This window comes from Hyperoodon ampullatus (genome assembly GCF_949752795.1).
Source record: "Hyperoodon ampullatus genome assembly, chromosome: 10".
Lineage (NCBI taxonomy): Eukaryota > Metazoa > Chordata > Mammalia > Artiodactyla > Ziphiidae > Hyperoodon > Hyperoodon ampullatus.
The window spans coordinates 73936075-73958405 of NC_136923.1; the positions used below are offsets into that span (position 1 = coordinate 73936075).

The 22331-nt window shown below is 42.2% G+C and overlaps 1 protein-coding gene across 1 annotated transcript in view; it reads left to right on the plus strand.

The window, feature by feature from the left end:
- Nucleotides 1–333: 333 nt before the first annotated feature.
- BICRAL (BICRA like chromatin remodeling complex associated protein) overlaps nt 334–22331 on the plus strand; it is a gene marked incomplete at its 3' end in the record, with an annotated part of 82006 nt that continues 60008 nt past the window's right edge. Inside the window, exon 1 of the mRNA XM_079712750.1 lies at nt 334–422. The remainder of the gene's footprint in view (nt 423–22331) is intronic.

A 22331-nucleotide genomic window follows, 5' to 3' on the forward strand; every position in this document is an offset into this window, starting at 1 on the left:
AAAAGCCAAGAACCCTGTTTCTTGAATAAACCACTGCATTTATTGAAGTTAAAAAGAATCCCAAAGGAAACAGGAATTATCAGCTTTGGAACTTGATTTTTCTAAAAAAAAAAAAAAATTTAATTGAAAAAATCCTAATCTTCACATTTTTTGGTAGGCGAGAACCGAAGTTTGGAGGTAGACGAGCAGGCGAGCGGTTTGCCCGGGCGCAGAGCATGAAGGCCGGGCGGGCGCGGGGAGCGGGCGCCCGCCGCCCGGCGCGGGGGTGAGCAAGAGAGAGAGCGGAGCGCGTGTGGCCGGCGCCGCTCGGCCGGGAGCTCCCGCGCCCGCGCCCCGCGCCCCGCGCCCGCCGCCGCCGCCGCCGCCGCCCCTGGTGCGATGGCGCAGAAACCCCGTTGACAAGGCACTGCTTTTTCATGACGGTGAGTTTCCCTTTGAGTGTATTATAATTTTGTGATAAAAATTTCAAGGAGAAAAAAAAAAACACACACAACCTCCTTCCTCTGCCTCTTTCCTTCGGGGAGGGGAAAAGCGAGGGGGGGGCTGGAGATATATCTCCAGACAGAAAAGAAAGAGGAGCAAATTAAACACCGAGTTGCCAAAACCAGGATATTAGGTTTCAGCCCAGAGAGCTATTGGCTAAGGCTGTGTTTTTTTTTGGGGGGGGTGGGTTTGTGGGTGGGTGATGGTGGTGGTGGGTGGATGTTTAATGGACACGGAGAAAAGGGGAATCGAGTGTTTATGCCTTTCCCAGCGATGCCCGGGCCCCGGGAAGACCAAGTTCAGTGTCTCGGGCGGGGGCGCGGGCGGGCAGGGGGCGGCGGGGCCGGGCTGGGGGCGCCTAGGCGAGGTGGGGGCCCCGGCGCCTTTTTTTTTTTTTTCTTTTCCGCGGATGCAAATTTCTGGAGCGGGGAGAGGGAGAGCCTGGGAAGGGGGATGGCGTGGCTGTTGGTGGTGGGGAGGAGAGGGGAGGGAAGCCGTTTAATGACTCATTGATTGAGCCGGTTTAAAATTAGTTGTGTGCGCGAGTGCGAGTGTGTTTTCCGCCCCCCCGCCCCCCCCGGAGCCGCCGGGAGCCGGGAAGGAGGGAGCGGGGCTCGGCGAAGGGAGGACGGCGCGGCGGGGCCGCGAGCAGGGGCAGGGAGGGCCAGGAGTGACGGCGAGCGAGGAAGAAAAATAAGCTTTTCCAATCTCCTCCCCTCGGTTTTCCCCCCCTCGTTTCTTAGCTCTCTCGGAAGCTCTTGGGTGTGAATCGCATTTTCTTTCTTCTCGGCAAAATGGACCCCGCGTCTCGAGAGGGGGAGGGGAGCGGGTGGGTGGGTGGGAGGGAGGCGGCGGCGGCTGCACGGGGTTTATTTTTCATCTTGGCTTCCTCCTTCCCGCCGCTTGTGCGGGCGGCCGCGGCTGGGAGAGCTCGGGGTCGGCCGGCCTCCCCGGGCGGTTTTCGGCGCGCGCCTGCCGGCAGGACCGGCTCTTCCCCGTCGCCTCGCTGCCTGGGCCCAAAGCACCGCAGACGACCCGCGGCCTGGCCCGGACGAGCCCTTGTGCCGCGCGGAGGACCCTCGGCCCAGCCAGGCGCCTCCTGCGGGGCCTGCGCGGCCGGTCCGAAGAGACGAGAGGCTCGGTGGCACTCTTTTGGCTGAGAGCGCGCGGGCCCGACGCGGTTCGCGCCCCCGGATCGTCCCGGACGCAGGATCTTGCGGGGGTTGTGCGGGGCGGGGTGGGGGGGGGTGGCAGCTGGAAGGCGCTAAGATGGCGCTGGGCCTGGCCCGTCGCCAGGGCTGGTGGCGCAGTTGCTCCGCGGGCGCCATCTTACCTGGCGGCGCGGGCGGCGCCCTTCGGGGACGCTTCGCCGACCCCAATGCCGGGCGGTCCCGGGCGTGGGGGCTACGCTCCGGGGGCCGAAATCTGTACTTGGGCCCGGGGCCGAGTAGCCTGGTCCTTCCCAGTGCCCCCAGACCCGAAAGGCGAGGCAGCGGCTCGGAGCGGGAAGGGGCTGGGGCCGGCGGCATCTTGTTCCTTTTACCACTTGCGTTGAGGAAGGAAGTGGGCTGAGGGTCGGGCCTTGCAGCCGAGGGGTTCCCTCCCTGAACCCGCAGCCCCCTCCGCCCCCGCCCCAGTCAAAATTTGGAGGTGAGGGCTTCCCGTCGTCTTCCTACGGCTTGAACCTGGACGGCTTTGCTTTCCCTGGCCCGGCCTCGGGCAGGGCATGGAGGCTTTTCGTTCATCCTCTTCCACTTCATTTTGAGAGTAAAGTCGAACCAGGTTACAAAATTGCAGAAAAAAGAGTCGAGGGCACTGCCTGCCTGCCTTACAGTAGCGTGGTTCTGTATAGATCCCCTGTGTTCGTTTTTTTAGTTGGTTGTGTTTTCACAACCCTGGAGAGACTTTACTCTAGTTGTCAAATTGTGGGAAGGTGATGGGTTCCAGTGATTTGAAACTTCTTTTTGGCTTTCATATCCCCTATTCCAAATGGTAGTAAATTACGATAGTTTCTTAGAACTCTGATCTGAAAAATTAAACTCGCCTTGAAACACCCCGGAGACTTTTTTCCTTTTCCTTTCTAAAAACAAAGAACAAACAAAAAAGCACTGTGTTTTGGTTCATCTCTTTCTGATCATATAGGACTTCTCAGTTCCCCCACTCATTAAAGTGTTTCCTTAGAAGCATTCATATAAGTATTTTTCTGTCCTGTAGTAGCTGTTTATCAAGGTGTGTGTGGGTTTTAACTTTGTTTTCAATTGTTACTGAAAAGATTATTGGGAGGAGGAAAAGCTCTGATCTCTAGGAGTCCACCGCGATGGGAAGTAAATAGTTAATTTCTGGTGGATAAAAGTAACATGGTGGCACCATTAGGTGTGTGCTTGTGTTTACAAATACTGTAGTGGATGTTTTAGGCCCTTTAAGACCTACCATGTGTTGAACACTGTTGTATGCCAGGAACTCTATATATTTAGCAGGGAAGGAACTAATAATGTTTGCCAAGATATTCGAATTGTTCAAGGTCTCGAAGTTTTAAGTGGTAGAATTGACAGTGGATCCCAAAAGCCATGTTCCTGGCTCTGTATCTGTGGTTTCCAAATCTGAGCATCAGAATCAACTGGGGAGATGTTTTAAAATACAGATTTGTAACATCCATTTGTTAGGGACAGTTGGGGTTTTTTCAAAAGGTCTAACGTGTTAGGCAGTCTCAGTTTTAAGATTCCTACTTTCAACTTCTCAATGCCCCCAACTCCCTCCAATTTTGAAATTCTGGCTCATCCAGGATCCCCTGAATCCAAATATGTAGGATTCTGTGTTATTCCAAAGCTCTCCAGGTGATTCCATTGTGACACAGATAACACATTCAGAACATCACTGTACTACACTATGCACTGTGCTGCTGGCTTTCTTGAATTGGAACATGAGACGAGGTCTATATTATTTTGAGTTTCACCACAGTTTTATTGCTCACATTATTTTTATTTTTCTCCTCTGCCATTTATCAAATCGTTGAAATGATTTTCTTACAGAAAGAAAGCTTAAGTATTGCAAGCCATTAAAATCTTAGTACATATTTAAAAGTATATAATTTCATTCTACTAGAAGTTACATAACATACTGGCTTCTAGGTCTAGCCGGGCCATCTAGTTTAGTCAAGACAGCTATGCAACAAAAATATTGATAGAATTGAATCTAGGGTTGATACAGAATTTAGGAATAGGGTAGGAAATATCCTGAAATAAAAACCTAGAGATAAATCCTTGAAAGGAAGGTTTCTTTCTTATTTTGAATTGGGAAGGTATTTTTTGGGTTTGGGGAAGTAGGATGGGAAAGTTATGCTAAACATGAGACTTGATAAGAACAGAGTATGCATTAAAGACACAGAAGGTCAGGAAGAAACATCCAGAGCAGGTAATGAATAGCCAACCAGACCAAAATGAGAACCGAGTCAGTGAGGAAATCATTAACTTCTCTGGAGCAAGGACCACGTATTTTAGTTATTTTGTGCTTTTCTTTCTTTATTCTAAAATTCTAAGATTTTCATTCTTTATTCTAAAGTGTTTAGTGATTGCTAGGGGGAATGGTTGAAAACTTTGATTTTTGATGCAGATGTCAAAATTATATTATCTTTGCGTATATCCACGTTCCTCTGTCCTACATTTTGAAAAGTTTTATAAGGGGCAACTGTTGGATACCTGTGTGCAGTCTGTGTCCAGTCTAGACTAGTGAGTGCGTGGAGTCTTAGTATTTGTGTCATGTGGTTTTTCTCCCCTTGTTTTTCATGGTAAATGCCAGAGTAATTATTTTCTTTGACTAAAATCCAATAAAGCTTGAAAGGAGGGGAAATCTAAAATAAACCTGCTCAGAGGGAAAGAGTAGCTTCTTTATTTTAAAGTAGCCTTTAGTGAAATTCAAGACAGACAAGATCTCTGCCCTTATGGACTTTATAGTATAGTGGGAAAAACAGGAAATAAGTAAACACAAACAAGATAATTACAGATTAATAAAATTTATAAGAAGTTAATAAGCTAGTGGGTCTAAAAGAGTGTGTTGTAGGGAATGACTATTTTGGCTAGTAAGAGTCAAGGAGTGTTCCTTTAGAAAAGGTGACATATGAGCTGAGACTTGACACATGAGCTTGTGCTAACCATGTGAAAAGCTGGGGAGACATTCTTGGCCTGGGAACAAGTGCAAAGACCTTTAGGCCCAGAAGGGTGCGGGTGTTAGAACAGCGAAAAGCAGGAGGAGAATGCAGTGACCTAGAGAGAGAGAGAGTGCAGGGCCTCTTATATTAGGGCTTGTGGGAATTTTGAGATTTTAATGAAAATGAGAAGCTATTGTAGGACGTTAATTAGGACAATGATATGTTTTTGTTTTTAAATATCACTGGCTGCTCTGTGGAGCAAGAGAGGAAGCAGAGAGGGCAGTTAGGGGACTATTGCAATGGTCAGCTCAAGGCTGATAGTATCTTAGACAAGTACAGTGGCAGTGGAGATGGAGCAGAGTAGATGGTAGGTTTCAGATATATTTTGGAGGTTGAATCAGGAGTATTTTCTTCATGGGTTGGCTGTGGAGGGAGAGAAGGAGGAATCAAGGATGCCTTCAGATTCCTGGCCTAAGCTTTGGTGGCTGGTGGTGCCAATTGCTTGTAGAGAAGACTAGGAGAGGGAGAGGTGTGAAGGGTGGGTTCTGTGTGGAACCATTTAGGTTTTTGAAAGACTTGTGAGACATCCAAGTGGAAAGTCAAGTAGGCAGTGAATATTCAAGTTGAGCTGAGTGGAGTGGACATAAATTTTGGGAGTCGCTATCATAGAGATATATGTCATGGAACTGGTTGAGATCATTTGTGATCATGGAAGACTTAAGATCAAGCCCTAAAAGTTCCAGTGTGTAAAGGTTGGGTCAAGTAGACCGAGAAGGTTAAGCATTAAAGCAGGAGAGCGAATTATCCCTTTCAAGAAAAGAAGGACGGGTCTGCTCTGCCAAATACTGTTGAGAAGTTAAACAGTGAGGATAGAGAAATTCCACTTGGATTTGGCTCTCTTGACAAGTAGTTTCTGTGGCACATGAGGATGGAAGCCAGGTTGGAATGCATTGAGAGAATGGGAGTGAAGTGAATGTAAACTGCTTGTTGGGGAAGTTTTCCCATAAAGCGAGGACAAACTGCGCAGCAGTGGTTGGAGAGAGAGGTGTGATCAAGGAAGCACATTTTAAAAAATGATGGGAAATAGAAGAGCATTTTCAAGTAGGCTAGCGAGAATATCTAATAGGGAGAGACTAATGCAGAAGAGAAATAAGACTACCAAAGGAGCAAAATTCTTTATTTTTTAATTTATTTGTTGGCCTCCCTGCGCGGCTTGTGGGATCTTAGTTCCCCAACCAGGGGCTGAACCCAGGCCCCAGCAGTGAAAACGCCAAGTCCTAACCACTGGACCACCAGGGAATTCCTGCCAAAGGAGCAAAATTCTTCAGAAGGAGAAAAGGAATTCAAAACACAAGAAGAGGGTTTGCCTTTGGTGGGAGCAAGATGACTTGCAGTCATCTTGCAGTGTAGCGGGAGAGAAGGCAAAAAATTGGCACAAGTGCAAGGAGGTTTAGGAACTGGAGACAGAATATAGGGCTTTCTGTTCTGGTGGCTTCTGTTTTCTCAGTGAAGTCTGAGGCAGGGCCAGCAACTTAAAGGAGGAAAGGGTGTGGATGGTTTGAGATGAGGAGGACACCTCACCTTGGACAGCAGGAAGTGAACTCACTGAGACACCAGATAGGGTGGCTGGGCATTATTGAATGCCTGGATGTGGCTGGAGGTGGGGGGTAGGTCTGAATTTAAGGTGAAACCAATCGACCCAGTTAGTTGTGTGGTTTTCTGCCACCAACGTTCAGCTATAACAAGGGAAGCAAAAGCAGCCAGGTGATCAGTTCAACCAAGATTGGAGTTTGGCCCCCCAGATGTGATAGGAAGAGAGGAGCTAGGGAATTGAGGGTGGTTGCAAGGGTGTGATTAGTGATGAACCTTGGGATGTTATCTCGGTAGGAAAGCAAGAGAGGATAATGGGGGTGGGGTGGGGGGAGAATTTAACCATGAAAATCAGTTTTGGTTAATAAAAAGTGACTTAATGGGTAGAAAATTTCAGCCGGGGTTGATGAAAAAGTTCTGGAGCTGGATAGTGACAACAGTTGTACAACAATGTGAATGTACTTAAAGCTAATGAACTGTACACTTAAATGGTGAATCTTATGTATGTTTTACCACAATTTAAAAAAATGCAGTTGGGAGTTCCCTGGCAGAGCAGTGGTTAGGACTCTGCACTCTCACTGAGGAGGGCCCGGGTTCAATCCCTGGTCCGGGAACTAACATCCCACAAGCCACATGGCACAGCCAGAAAAAAGAAAGAAAGAAAAAGAATTAACATTTAAAGGTTTGTGGCAGGTACAGATGTTACTTGCACACTGCCTTGGACTGTTTGCAAAGTACTATATTTTCTATGGAAAGAAGGTTTAGAAAGCATATCTCAAATTATTGAGGCTAAAGAGACGGTATCTCCTCTTTATCATGGTCCCAAACTTGAGTAGGCATAACAATCACCTGTAGACACAGAGGTTCTGGAGTGGGACCATGAAATCTTATGTTTCCCTGTTCCGCATTTACTCTAAGCCTTTAGCATAGCATTTAAAACAAGCTGGGCACTTAGTAAACATTTTCTGGCTAAATACTTAGACAACCCAGGTTAGAGTAGAATGATGGGAACCAAAGAAAAAAACATTTTTGACATAGGTAAAAATCAGCAAGGCCTTATAGTACATTGTGATCTCTGGGGGTAAGAGAAAAATCAGATTAAAGGGAGAGAAATAAGGGAAAGTCATTTTTTAAAAAATTCAGATAATACCAAGTGGAACCTTGTAGCACTTTCCCTATCCTCCCTTTCTCTATTCTTTTCTCAGACTGCTGTCATTCATCTTTTCTTAAGGTTCCTCTGTTCCCCAAATGGCCTACAGAATAAGTAACAGTAAAGTAAAATTAGAGGAGAGGAGAGCAGGGTAGATGATAGGATTCAAAATAGAGGTCTGTGGTCTTTCCTGAGAAGATAGCAAGGTCATTTGTCGGGCAGAGGCAAAAGGTTTTGAGTTTGAGGGGAGTAAATTTGTGGAATGTGTCAGATGTGGGGAAGGTGGATGAAAGGAATGGTACTTAGCTGCAGTGAGGCAACATGAATTAAGCAACATACCAGTTCCATCTGCATGGCATGGTTCTCTCATGATCAATAATGTTCTAGGGTAGAAGTGGAAAATACAGTGGGTGAGGGGGCTGGCAGAAAGCGGGGGTGGGGGGGTGGGTGTGGGTGTTAAATGAATGTGAAGTGGGAGAGCTGACAGAGAAGGAAGGAGGTGTGGACTTTAAAGGAAAGCCCTAAAAGGGAAACCTTGGGGCTTCCCTGGTGGCGCAGTGGTTGAGAATCCGCCTGCTGATGCAGGGGACACGGGTTCGTGCCCCGGTCCGGGAAGATCCCACATGCCGCGGAGCGGCTGGGCCCCTGAGCCATGGCCGCTGAGCCTGCGTGTCCGGAGCCTGTGCTCCGCAACGGGAGAGGCCACAACAGTGAGAGGCCCGCGTACCGCAAAAAAAAAGGGAAACCTTGTCAGTGGTCCTTTGCTGAATGGAGATGGGCCCAGGAGGCGGCTCTGCTGGGGTGGTTTGCCCACGTGTAGTGCAGTTCACAAGTGCTCAGGACTGGCAACATACCCAGTATGGGAACGTGGAAGAAAGAGGTCTTGGGGAGAGGCAGCTTGATCTTTTTTCCCCCTTACCTCATATGTGCTTCCGCTCAGGAAAAGATCCTGAGACCTCACTGTACCAGATCTGAAACCCAGGTTCCCCTTCCCTGTAATCCTAATCAACTTTATATAGTTGGTGTTTAATTATAAATTTCTTTTTAATAAAATTGGAAAATGGAACGTTTTCTGTTTTTGTGGGTTCTTTGGCTTATCTTGCAAACACATTGAACATTCATATTACCTGAAATAAAATCCTAAATGTGAGGGAATGAGGTATGAACGGTATTGCCTTTCTAGGAAAGGCTTATTTCAGTTCAACTAAAATCCAGGGTGTTTCCTGTAGCATCAGAAATTAAACATGTGTCACAGGTGTCCCAACCTGTGACTGTAACATTTTCACAAGAAAGAAAATGGGGGAAAGGAGAAAAAATATTGTTAAACCTTAACATTATTTCGGGCCCTGATGGGTGTTTAGTATTATTAAATTCTGACAACACCCTGGAGGTAGGTTTGTCTCCATTTTATAGATAATGAAACTGAGGTTTAGAAATGATAAATAACTTGCCCAAGGTTACATTACTAAGCGGCAGAGCTGGGATTTGAATATATACTGCATGTCCATGCATGATACATTTTGCCATTAGTATTAAGCCCATGTATAAGATTTTATCTACAAATGACTGCGTACTAGTTAAACATTTTGAGGTTTTAAAATTAAAATTGGATGACCTTTGTTTCAATAGGAGGAATAGGGAAATGCGGTGTTTTATTGATGAATAAAAGTGGTGATCAAAAAACCTAGAATCTTGGGCTTCCCTGCTGGCGCAGTGGTTGGGAGTCCGCCTGCCTATGCAGGGGACGCGGGTTCGTGCCCCGGTCCAGGAAGATCCCACATGCCGCGGAGCGGCTAGGCCCGTGAGCCATGGCCACTGAGCCTGCGCGTCCGGAGCCTGTGCTCCGCAACGGGAGAGGCCACAACAATGAGAGGCCCGTGTACCACAAAAAAAAAAAAAAAAAACCAGAATCTTAACCCAGAATCTTATATCGATAGTCAAATTTTAGGTCAGAGCAGTTATTCTGCTCCTTGTGCAGATAATTCAGTTTTTTATTTGCATAGTATGGTGAGTCAAACATGCATAGTATTGCTCCCAAGCTCTATACTTGGGAGCAGTCAGGGATTATGAATCATATCGTTCACTTAGCAAAAATCCTAATTGGAAAAAAGAACACTTAGAACCTTAATTAAACATGATATGGTACAGCTCAAGTTGTTCCTTGCTTGGAATGTTGTCAGTGTAATCAAAGTACAGATTTGGATTTAAAACGTACAAAGTGTGATTCACTTAAGAAACATTCTTTTAAAGAGGCCATACTGTAGGTTGAATATAAGGCCAGTAAAATAACGTGTCAGAAGGATTTTTTCCTTTTCTTTTTGACCCTATGAGAAAGCTGAGCCCTGATGGACAACAGTAATAAAAGATGATGAATCATTCTTACTGTGGATTTTTTAGTTCACTGGGGCTGACCTACAGCTCTTGATCGTTAAGTTGGTCCCTGAACAGTCTGAGGTAGTGCATGAGTTCTTCATGCAAGGTTGCCAGAGCTAACCTGAATTTTCCTTCTTTCCCAGTGAGAACCAGTCCTCTCACTACTTACTAGTGGTAAGCCTAATTTGGGGAGATGAAGAATTTCAGACTCTTGTGGTAAATGTCATATGGGAGAGACTTTCAAAATTTGTTATGTAGACTAAATATTTCGAACATAACTAAGGAATGTTAAGACTGCTATTGTATGTATTAAAATCACCCATCTTTAACAGTTGCTTGCAGTGATTTCAGATTTTTATTGTAATTTTTTTAAAAAGATAATCAGTTTATTTATCTGATTTCTTGGTTTTTATTGTAGAGTTGGTATTCAGCTCTCCTTAGAATAATATTTTACAGTGTTAGGGCCACCACCATCAGTTGATTTTTTTTTTTTTTTTTTTGCGGTACGCGGGCCCCTCACTGTTGTGGCCTCTCCCGTTGCGGAGCACAGGCTCCGGGCGCGCAGGCTCAGCAGCCATGGCTCACGGGCTTAGCCTCTCCGCAGCATGTGGGATCTTCCCGGACTGGGGCACGAACCTGTGTCCTCTGCATCGGCAGATGGACTCTCAACCACTGCGCCACCAGGGAAGCCCCATCAGTTGATTTTTAGCAATAATTTTCAAAGCCCTAAGCATTTCCCCTGAATTAAAAAAAAAAAATGCCGTAGTTGTTGAATGTTTAGCTTTAGTATAATATACATGAAAGTTTTATGAATATAAAATAACTTAGGGTAGTTATTTTCAGTAGTCATTTTCAGTAGTCATTTCTCAATAAGTAGTAGAGCTGGAGAAACCTGGATGCCATTATTGAGAGATTAAATTTAAAATCTTTATATTTGTGTTTGGCAAACAAAGATATTACATACCTTTGGCAAACAAAGGTATTACATACAAAATTTAAATTACTGTCAAAGAAAGTTTTCTAGAGCAAAGTTTAGTTTTTTAAACTGGACTTAACCTGGGAAGTAGAATAATAGATTTTTTTTTTAATGTGGAGAAATGTCTTCAGATTTAGAAGTAACTCATTCCATGTGTAGAGACTGTTATCCACACAAAAAAAAAAAAAATCAGATTTTTTTCTCCTGATTACTGAGAGTAAGTTTTCAATTGTGTGGTTTTAACTTGGAAATCTTTCTCCTAGGATTTAAAATAAAAATGAATGCTGCTACATTTAGATTTTTTAACTCTGATACTTCCTAGAAGTGCAAAGAAATATATTTAGGAAGAAGAAGTAAGAATAAACTGACCTATTTGTATTCTGATTCTCCAGATCTGTGAGAATCAGGATTGGAAAGATCATGAGAGTCCAGCCCCTTTTCTCTAGGTCTGATCACACTTAAAAGATGCAGATTTACACCTAGAGATGTTTGGAGCTACCTATATCCATAAACCTCAAGATCGCTTGCTTGCTTATTTATTTATTTTAGGTATTTTTTTTCACTTTACTGGTCTAATTTACAAGGTAAACAATAACTGATTTCTTTTTTTTGAGCTCACTTCTCCCTCCAGCTACTGCCCTAATTCTTTGCTCCTCTAGGTTTGTTGGGGTTTTTTTTTTTCCCCAAAGTTTTAAAACTATTTTACTTGTTTCTCTTCATTAGTCTGATTTTTATGCCACATGTATACTTAGGATTATTTTCTGTTACAGCATATATTACGTAGGTAAAACAATCTGAAAGTAAATGTCCAAAGAGAATAATCAAAGAAAAATGAAATTTAGGGAACTGTGTTTGAAAAAGAGGAGTGGAGAGGGCCTTAACTTACCTAGAAATGTAAAATGGACATTGTGCCATGTGAAAACCTGTGCATACCAGAGAAGATTTCCTTATCTTTTTAATATATTTTATGAGTACCAAATTATTACTGTACCTTCTTTTTTCATTTGCACTGTCATGTTAAGGTTCTAAGGTTAAATGAGATAAATAATCAATTAAGGGCTTCCCTGGTGGCGCAGTGGTTGAGAGTCCGCCTGCTGATGCAGGGGACACGGGTTCGTGCCCCGGTCTGGGAAGATCCCACATGCCACAGAGCGGCTGGGCCGTGAGCCATGGCCGCTGAGCCTGCGCGTCCGGAGCTGCGCAACGGGAGAGGCCACAACAGTGAGAGGCCCGCATACCGCAAAAAAAAAAAAAAAAAAGTCACCATAAGTCTCGCAGGGGTCTGTTTACATGTCTTCCCCACCAATACTCACAAAGAGAATAGTGCATGTGCTACAGTCAAGATGACTGAAAAGATCTGCATCTAATGTTAAAAAGTTGTCTAAACTGTTTTTCAAAAATACGCACATTGGATATGCAGTACAAAATGAACAATATAGAGAGAGATGTTAAAGTCTTCATGTAAACGAATACTTTAGTTCTATACATACATGTAAACAAATTGTTTTGTTTTTTTTATTATTTTTTGTTTTATAGAACACATTTTCATTACAATTAGATGCTCCCCAACTATTGCATCAAAAAATGTGACATAAAACCTATTTGACATTAACCTTTTATTTTTGTCACACATTACATAAATTCTCAACTCATTATTTAAAATATGTTCCATGTTCCAAATTACCTTACTATCCAAATGTTACCTTGAGCTTGACTCTCAAGTATGTCTTCAGGATATAATATACATGAAAGTCACAAAGCAAATAATTTATTTTCAGAGCATGACATGGATTTGGTATATGTATATGCGTTGTATGTATATACCTTTAAAATATTTTCCACCCTTTTAAGATTAATTTAAAGTTAAAAATATTCTGGGAATTTTCTGGCAGGCCAGAGGTTAGGACTCGGTGCTCTCACTGCCGAGGGCCTGGGTTCAATCCCTGTTTGGGGAACTAAACTCCCATAAGCCACGTGGCACAGCCAAAAATAAAAAAATAAATAAATAAAAATATTCCGGTTTTTTTCTTCCTTTCCAGGATGTTTCTTTTCTAAATGGAATGTCATGTTTTGAAAAGTTATTACTGTAACTATTTGGAAAGAAAAAGCCACTGCACTGATAATTCATCATCAAATATTTATTAAATGCTAATTTTGTACAAGGCACTTGGAGGATACAGGAACATGTGATCTAGCTGGGTGGGTAATAAGTACATGCAGAAAAGTACACAGCAGCATGTGATAAGTGCCAAATGAGAGCAAAGGAGAGAGAGCCTTTGACCGAAGTGTGTGAGCGTGTTCCATCCATTCATTCATTCAGCAAATATTATTGAGTACCTAATATGTGCCAGGTGCCATTCTAGGCTCCAAGATGCCTCAATGAGCAGGACTCTCATGAGAAGACAGACAGCATACCTAGGTAAATTTGTAAGTTATAGGGAGAAAAATAAAGCAAGACAAGGAAGATGTGGAATGCTGGGGGGATGGGAAGGTGGTCACTGGTAGGTCATGATCCTCGGGGCAGAGAGTCAGAAAGAAGTAGTGAGCCTTATCTTAAGGAATGACATTCCAGGCAGAGAGCAGCCAGTGAAAAGGGCCTGAGGCATGAGGTTTGGGGGTGGGGGTGGGGGCCGTTGTTTACTCAATGGTTATTCACAGTTGAACATAGAAAAGGAGTTTGGTTTTTACAATGAGAAAAATGGGGATTCATTGGAGGGTTTTGATTTATGTTTTAAAGGCATTGCTCAGGAGGTTGGGGTGAGAATAGATGCAGGGGGTAAAAGGGGGAGAGCAGAGAGGCCAGATGAGAGGTGATGACGGCTCCGGCTAGGGAGGTAGCAGTGGAGGTGGTGTGTGGTTGGATTCTGGATCTGTTTTGAAGGTATAGCCGATGGGATTTCTTGATGGATGGGATGTGGGGTGTGAGAGAATGAGCAATGAAGGGTTACATATAAAAAATGAAATTTGAACTGGAACCTAAGGAATTTGTTGACCGGGAGAAGATGGCAAAGCAGAGGAATTTAGGTGGGAAAAAAAGAAATTAAGTGAGAAGTATATAAGAGGGGCAAGACAGTGGGGAATCTTCGTAGGATGAAGTGAGAAGTTTCTCAAAGAGGAGAGAGAAAAGAAGGCAGGCTGGGATGGGACATTGGGATAACAGTTTGTGAAATGCACTCAATGCAGGGCCGAAGTATTTGAATTTTTCTTTACGTACAAAAAAATCATAAAGTTTTTCAAGCAAGGCAGTTATTTGACTAAGAGAGAAAGAAGCATTGTAGTTAATAATAGCCTTGGAACCAGACAGATGTGTTCCAATCCTGGCTCTTTTCCTTTCTGTGCTGTCTCCAGTAAATTATGTAACCTCTCTGGGGGCATGTGCCTTAGTTTCTCTGGATTGAGGATTTACCTTGCAGAGGAAGTTTGCCAGGATTAAGTAAGACCATGCATACAAAGAGCTAACAGTGCCTCACTAATTTGGAGCTTAACTATCACTACTTTTTAAAATTATTGTTATAAAAAAATGTTAAAGCAGTGTTTAATTAGACCAGTCTGCTAATAGTGAATGAATGAGTGAATGGCTCCTTTAGAAAATGAAATTGACTTTTTGTCTTAAGTGAATTATTTCTGTCAGTCAGTATTGCTTTCCAAGACTAGGCAATGCCCCTTGAAATTCCTGTTAGTTGTCCAATGGTATACTTTTATCAGAACAGCAGGGGATGTAATACAGAGTTCTCCCCTCAAACAGTTAGAGATCAAATATAACAAATTCCCATCTTGACATTCTCAGTTTAGTATAGAAAAGACTGAGAAATTTAGCAGTAGAAACCTGATGTCACTTTAAAACCCACTTTCCAAAAATCAGTGTCCTGCTGAACACTGGTCTGCAGAATGGAGGTTTAGAAAATGCTGGGAAAGTGAAAAAAGGCATATGGGCTTTGATTTCGTTTAAATATAAAACATACTTTAAAAAATAAAAATATACTAAAGAAAAAGATTGAAAAAGTATGTTCCAAAGTATTAGCTCAGGCTGCCGTAACAGGATACAGATGACCTTTGAACAACATGGGTTTGAACTGCATGGGTCCACTTATGCACGGATTTTTTTTTTCACGGAATACCTACTACAGTACTCATGATCCACAGTTGATTGAGTCTGCAGATGCAGAGTAACTGCCTATGTAGAGAACTGACTATAAAGTTATATGCGAATTTTCGACTGCGCAGATGGTCAAAGCTCCAACCCTTGAGTTGTTCAAGGGTCAACCGTACCATAGACTGTGTGGCTTAAACAGCAGAAACTTATTTTCTCACAGTTCTGGAAGCTGGGCAGTCCAAGATTGGGGTGCCAGGCAATTCGCTTGCTGGGGAAGGCCCTCTTCCTGGTTTGCAGATTGCCACCTTCTTGCTGTCCTCACAGGAGCTCTGGACTCTCTTCCTCTTCTTATAAGAGCGCCAGCCCTATTGGATTAGGGCTCTACCCTTGTGAACTCATCTAACCTTAATTATTTCCTAGAGACCCTGTCTCTAAATCCAGTCACATTAGAGCTTAGGGTTTCAACTTGAGTTTTGTGGGGGACACAATTCAGTCCATAGCAGTTACTGCTAGGCAGTGGAATCATAAGTGATCTTCACTTTCTTCTTTATGCATTTCTGTACTTTCCAAACTTTCTGCCGTTGAGGGTGTTGGGTGAAACTGGATTCCACTTATATGAGTTACCTACAGTAGTCAAACTCATAGGGACAGAAAGTAGAATGGGGGTTGCCAAGCGCTGGGGGGAGGGGAAAGAGAGAGTTAGCATATAATGGGTACAGAGTTTCAGTTTTGCAAGATGAAAAGACTTATGGAGATGGATCGTGGTGATGGTTGCACAACAGTGTGAAGGTACTTAATACCACTGAACTGTACAGTTAAAAATGGTTAAGATGGTGAATTTTATGTTATGTGTATTTTACCACACACACAAAAAAATTCTCAGCTCCCTCTCCAAGAAAGGCCCCCAAAAACTTCTAAAAAATATACAGCTTTTGGAGTTAGACAGATTGGGTTTAAATACTAGTTCTGTGTTGATGTAGTGGTTCTCAAACATGAGTGTGCATCAGGATTACCTGGATGGCTTAACACCCCCTGAGTTCCTGGTCCAGTAGGTCTGGGATTGGCCTGAGAATTTGGATTTTTAACAAGCTCCCAGGTGATTGAGAGCCTACAGCAAGTTCCCTGTTTGTAAAAGTGGGTCTGTTTGTCAGCTGTGAGGCTTATGTGGGAGTACCTGGTTCAGGAGCTCTCAGCATCAGTTTTAGTTTCTTTTTAGCAAATTGTTTGTTTGCTTTTTCCTCAAATAATTTACTATTGGATCTTTTTCTCGTGTATTTAAGATCATTTTACACAAACATGAAGAAATAACTTATTTTTAAAATTTATTTATTTATTTTTATTTATTTTTTTTTTTTTTTGCGGTACGCGGGCCCCTCACTGCCGTGGCCTCTCCCGTTGCGGAGCACAGGCTCCGGACGCGCAGGCTCAGCGGCCATGGCTCACGGGCCCAGCCGCTCCGCGGCATGTGGGATCCTCCCAGACCGGGGCACGAACCTGTGTCCCCTGCATCGGCAGGCGGACTCTCAACCACTGCGCCACCAGGGAAGCCCTTTTTAATTTATTTTATTCAAGTATAATTGATTTACAATATTGTTAATTTCTGCTGTACAGCAAAGTGATTCAGTTATACATATATATATTCTTTTTCATATTCTTTATCACAGGATATTGAATAGAGTTCCCTGTGCTATAGAAGAAACTTATTTTTAGAAATATATATTAAAGTCTTTAAATATGTAAGAAGCATGTAAAATTAACTTTGCTTCTTAGAAGATTAGGATTATTTCAGTCCAGTGGCTAGACTAGGGTTATCTTTGGAACTGATACTTAATATTCAACTTTTTTCCTTTTCCAAATTATATCTGTGTGTGTGTGTGTGTGTGTGTGTGTGTGTGTAGGGGGTTATAATCTGGTGAAAACAAGGGTTATGGCAACTCCCTTCCCTTCATCCCCCCCTTCCATAAAAAAAATCCCACAAACAAAACCTCTTGGAAACCATATGTAAATAATTAGGGTAAATATTATTTATACCTCTTTAACTGTTCTTAAATCTTAAAGATTTCCACCTTGTAGCTGTCCATAAAGGCTAACAAGGGGAAAATGAGCCTCTAGGCCAGTGTTTTTCCTAAACTAAGTTCTAGAAAAGTCTCTATATGGGAACTGTCCAATATGGGGGGCACTAACCACATATGGCTGTTAGTGCCTGAAATGCACCAATTGTGATGTGCTCTAAGTATAAAGTCCACACCAGATTTTGAAGACTTTGTATGAGAAAAAGGATGTAAAATATCTCATTAATTTTATATTAATTACATGTTGAAATGATTAAATAAATACTAAATAAAATTTTTTTAAATTTTGTCCAAAATATTTTTTGGGTATTCTGGACAAAATAAAACACAGTTGACCCTTGAACAATGTGAGGGTTAGGAGCACCAACCCCCTATGCAGTCAAAAATCCACATATAACTTTTTATCCCCCCAAAACTTAAATAATAGCCTACTGTTGAACAGAGCCTCACTGATAACATACAGTCAATTAAAATATATTTGGTATGTTATACTTATTATATACTGATTTCTTACAAAAAAACTAAGCAAGAAAAAGAAAATGTTTTTAGGAAAATCATACACATGGGAATTCTCTGGTGGTCCAGTGGTTAGGACTCCGTACTTCCACTGCGGAGGGCTCGGGTTCAATCCCTGATCAGGAAACTAAGATCCTGCATGCCACTCAGTGAAGCCAAAAAAAAAAAGAAAATCATACAGAAGAGAAAATACATTATTTAGAGTACTGCATATATCCATACCATTAAGTTTATGATGTCTGTTTACAAGATGAATTGTCTTGTCAGTACCTATATCAATATTGTCTTATATAATACAAAACACTATAGATGTTACATGTATCTCTAACACTAGACATCAAAAATGAAAAGATAATGTGAAAAAGAAATTTATATTTATGTATGGGTATAGTGATTCATGCATTGGTAAAGAAAAAGCAGCAATATGATTGCTTTATGGTGGCCTAGTGTCATCCATACGATTGCTTCACAGTAGCCCAGCCTCTGTGGGCTGAATGAATCATTATATGAATGAATCATTATAAAGTGAATGAATGAATGAATCATTCATTCATTATAAAATGTTTATGGCATATAGTATTATAGTCATATTCATAATACAGTATTGGAAGCATTGTTATATTTTTCTAAAAAGCCACTTACCTATTATGATAGGCTGATATGCAGGTTCTCCAATTACGAGAGAAAGAGGCATACTTTACAGTAATGTAATTCCTTTTTTTTTTTTTTTTTAATTAAAAAAAAATTTTTTTTGGCCTTGCCGCACGGCATGTGGGATCTTAGTTCCCTGACCAGGGATCAAACCTGCGCCCTCTGCATTGGAAGCACGGAGCCTTAACCACTGGACCACCAGGGAAGTCCCACAGTAATGTAATTCTTTGAAAGCAAAGTTATAAAACAGTAAGAAAACAAGCACTGTTAATTTTGTATTAAATATCACTCACCTTATGCCTATGTAAGGATAGGCTATCCACTTCCATACAAGTCTTGCTCATGATGTTCTACATGTATATATTTGTAAATGTACTGGAAAAAAAATCTGTGTATAAGTGGACCCTCGCAGTTCAAACCTATATTGTTCAAGGATCAACTGTATATTACAACAAATTACACTTTAAAAAGTTTAGCTACTAGAACAGTTTGAATCTCATGTGTGGCTCTCACTTGTTACTCATGGTGTTTCTATTGGACAGCTGTGCTGCTCTAGACCCACGGGAGTTAATAGGTGTTGGGAGTGGAGTTGGGAGAGAATGGAGGGTTCTGTGGCAAAGTCAGTGAGGGAAACAGTGACTTGTAAAAAGCAGGAGGTCTGGGGACTTCCCTGGTGGTCCAGTGGTAAAGAATCCGCCTTCCAATGCAGGGGACACGGGTTAAATCCCTGGTCGGGGAACTAAGATCCCACATGACATGGGGCAGCTAAGCCTGCGCGCACCACAACTATTGAGCTGGCACGCCTCAACGAGAGAGCCTGCGTGCTGCAAACTACAGAGCCCCCGCGCCCTGGAGCCCACGCGCCACAACTACAAAGAGAAAACCCACATGCCACAACTAGAGAGAGGCCTGCACATCACAACGAAGAGCCCACACAGAAAGAAAGAAAGAAAGAAGGAAAGAAGGAAAGAAAGAAAGGACTTTAAAAATAAATAAAAAGCAGGAGGTCTGATGTATATCATGAATTACTGAGACGGGTATGAGATATGTAACGTTTCCCAAAGTTATTTCATTATGGAACCTCTGCCAGCCTTTTTTGTTTAAAGGACTCCTTTCCCTGAAGTCTTACATGGAAAAGACTAAAATGCAGCTCTCAGCTACAATGTTCCCACAGCTCCTTTTCTTGAAGCTGGTGCCAATGTATTTCTCCTTACTTATATTTCTCCCTACTTTTTAAATATAATTATTTACTTATTTTATTTATTTATTTTGGCCCCACTGGGTCTTAGCTGTGGCACGCGGGATCTTCGTTGCATTATGCGTACTTCTTAGTTGCGGCATGCGGACTCTTAGTTGCAGCATGCATGCGTTCCCCAACCAGGGATCGAACCCCGGGCCCCCTGCATTGGGAGCCGGAGTCTTATCCACTGGACCACCAGGGAAATCCCTCCCTACTTTTTTTTTTTTTTTTTTTTTTTTTTTTTGTGGTACGCGGGCCTCTCACTGTTGTGGCCTCTCCCGTTGCGGAGCACAGGCTCCGGATGCACAGGCTCAGCAGCCATGGCTCACGGGCCCAGCCGCTCCGCGGCATATGGGATCCTCCCAGACCGGGGCACGAACCCGTATCCCCTGCATCGGCAGGCGGACTCTCAACCACTGCGCCACCAGGGAGGCCCCCTCCCTACTTTTTATAGTGATAGATTTACAATAATGTGCGTCACTTTTCTCAACAAAAATGTCTTATAATAAGTTGATTTAAAATTTTAGAATTGTAATTGATGGAGTAATGAGGTTTTTTGCTGTGGGAAAAAATGTTTTAAGATTCTCAACTGATGTTTTTTGGCATGGGAAACATTTACAGAAATCAGACCTTCCAAAAATCCTGTTTCCACCCACAGAGATGAGAAGCATGGGCTTGGGAATTAGAGATTTGAATTCAAACTTCTGTCTCACTGCTTACAAACTGCAATGTTGGGCAAGTGTCTTACATTCTCTCTAAAAATAGAGATAATAATACATACCTGGCAGGACTGTGTTAGAAGGATTAGGACTGTTTAAAGTGTGTGGCAGAGGGAAGGCACTTAATGAATGTTAGCTGCTACTACAGTTTTTATCATATCATATGCTTTGGTATATTAATAATATTAATTTAATTTATATTTTATAATAGTTAATAGTAATAATAATAGCAATAATCATTAATTGTAAAAAGAGCTTAATGTTACTGTAAATATCCATGCTAGTATATGTTTATTTTCATGCACATTGATAATGCTTACTACAGTTTGGAAGATTATTTCAGATGTAAGTGTCTTGCCTTTCCAATAAGATTATCAGCTACTTGAGAGCTGAGACATGTTATACACTTGTGTGGGGCTTCTTTTTTTTTTTGCGGTACGCGGGCCTCTCACTGTTGTGGCCTCTCCCGTTGCGGAGCACAGGCTCCGGACGTGCAGGCTCAGCGGCCATGGCTGACGGGCCTAGCCGCTCCATGGCATGTGGGATCCTCCCGGACCGGCGCACAAACCCGTGTCCCCTGCATCGGCAGGCGGACTCTCAACCCCTGCGCCACCAGGGAAGCCCTTGTGTGGGGCTTTTTTGTGTTTCTTTAATCCTCTACCCTGCCCTTCCAACACAGGCTTATTTTAATAAATAAATGATCATTGAATCAAGCCCTCATTATCATTAGTATGATAAATTACAGTTCTGCTTAATATATCATGCTATTTTAATGTAATTTGTTAAAGAAAAATTGTGATATTAGTGATATGAGAATCATTAACAAAATTTGCAAGCTTTCATTAGAAGTTTAAGAAAAAGTTAATGACAAACCTTCATAGAAAATAATTTTACTAGTTGAAGCAAAACCAAAGAACTTAAATATTTAGAGAGGTAAATAAGGTGTTCTAAAGGCAAGACTATGAAGACATAATGAAACAAGAAAAATTTATTCTAATTTGTCCAAAAGAACGATACTGAATAATGGTGGTAATGGAGCTATGGGTCTATCCTATTTTAAATGACCCAGAAGTGATAGAAGAGGGTCAAACTAAATGAAAAGTCTTCACCTCTTTCCTAAGGAAAAGGGTTGTGTTGTGGCACAAATCTCTCAGAAGATAGGACTGCATTTGAAACCAGTTACGCAGTTTCCCGACACCACTTGCTTCTAGCACATGTGACTGCCACTTCAGAATGATGTGGTTTTAAGTCAAAAAAAAATTTTTTTTAATTACACTGAGCTGGCCTTAAAAACGAAACATAGTGTTTTATTCTTAGATCACCAGAGGCTGTTTCTAAGTTACTTGACTCTTATATGAAGGTTCAATAATCTATAGCAGGATAGCCCAGAAGTGAGTATAGAAAAAGGTGTTAATTTACATGTCTATTCAATTCTAAGCATTCATGTAAAAACTAGAAAAGTAAATGATTATGTGGCTATTTTCTACAGTGGACATTTGGGAGAATAAAGATGTGAATTTTGACTAAGCTTTCCAGAAAGGACTGTTGCATGTTTATCAGATGAAACTTGCCTTTGTATCTCACTCTGGTCCAAGGTGGAGAATGTTGATGGGCTTTTCCACTGCAGTGTCAGGTTTTTTAAATTGTAAAATGCATTTCTGTTGCCCTCTACTAAGCTTGCAGAAAACTAGGTTATACTTCACCTTCCTCCCTCAGGGCATTCTTTGATATCTTTGGTGATAGTGAAGAGTATCCTTTCTGCACTGTTGAAATTGACAGCTTGCTGCTACCATCCTGTGCATCTGACAGCACCTTCAGCATCTTTGCATTGCAAAAAAGTACATCCAAACAGTGTGTAGAAATGGCCATTGTGTGCTTAGCAAGTTTAAAAATATATTGTGAATTATATTCAGATGTTCAGAATCCCTTTGTTATTTGTTACTGGATTGAGTTTATTTGTTTCACATGTTGAACAACTGTCCTGGACCCCAAGAGTACAAGGGCTCCATGGACTGACCCCTAAAGGATCTGTGGTTAGAATTAGGGAGAACTGGGGAGAGGGAGGCCTGTGAACTTGGATACGAAAAAAATTGCATGTTATTTTCACTAGACTCCAATTGAAATTTATTATTTCCTAAATCTATGAGTGAAGGCCACCAACCACAGTAGTATTAACAGTGCCTGAGAAATGTTACCGGTAGAAATATTGTTTATCACATTACATTTGCAGGTATCTTGAAAGAATACTATCTCCTAAATGATAGTAGTTACTAGACTCACCACTACATCTAGTATATTAATGCATTGATGAAGAACCACATATA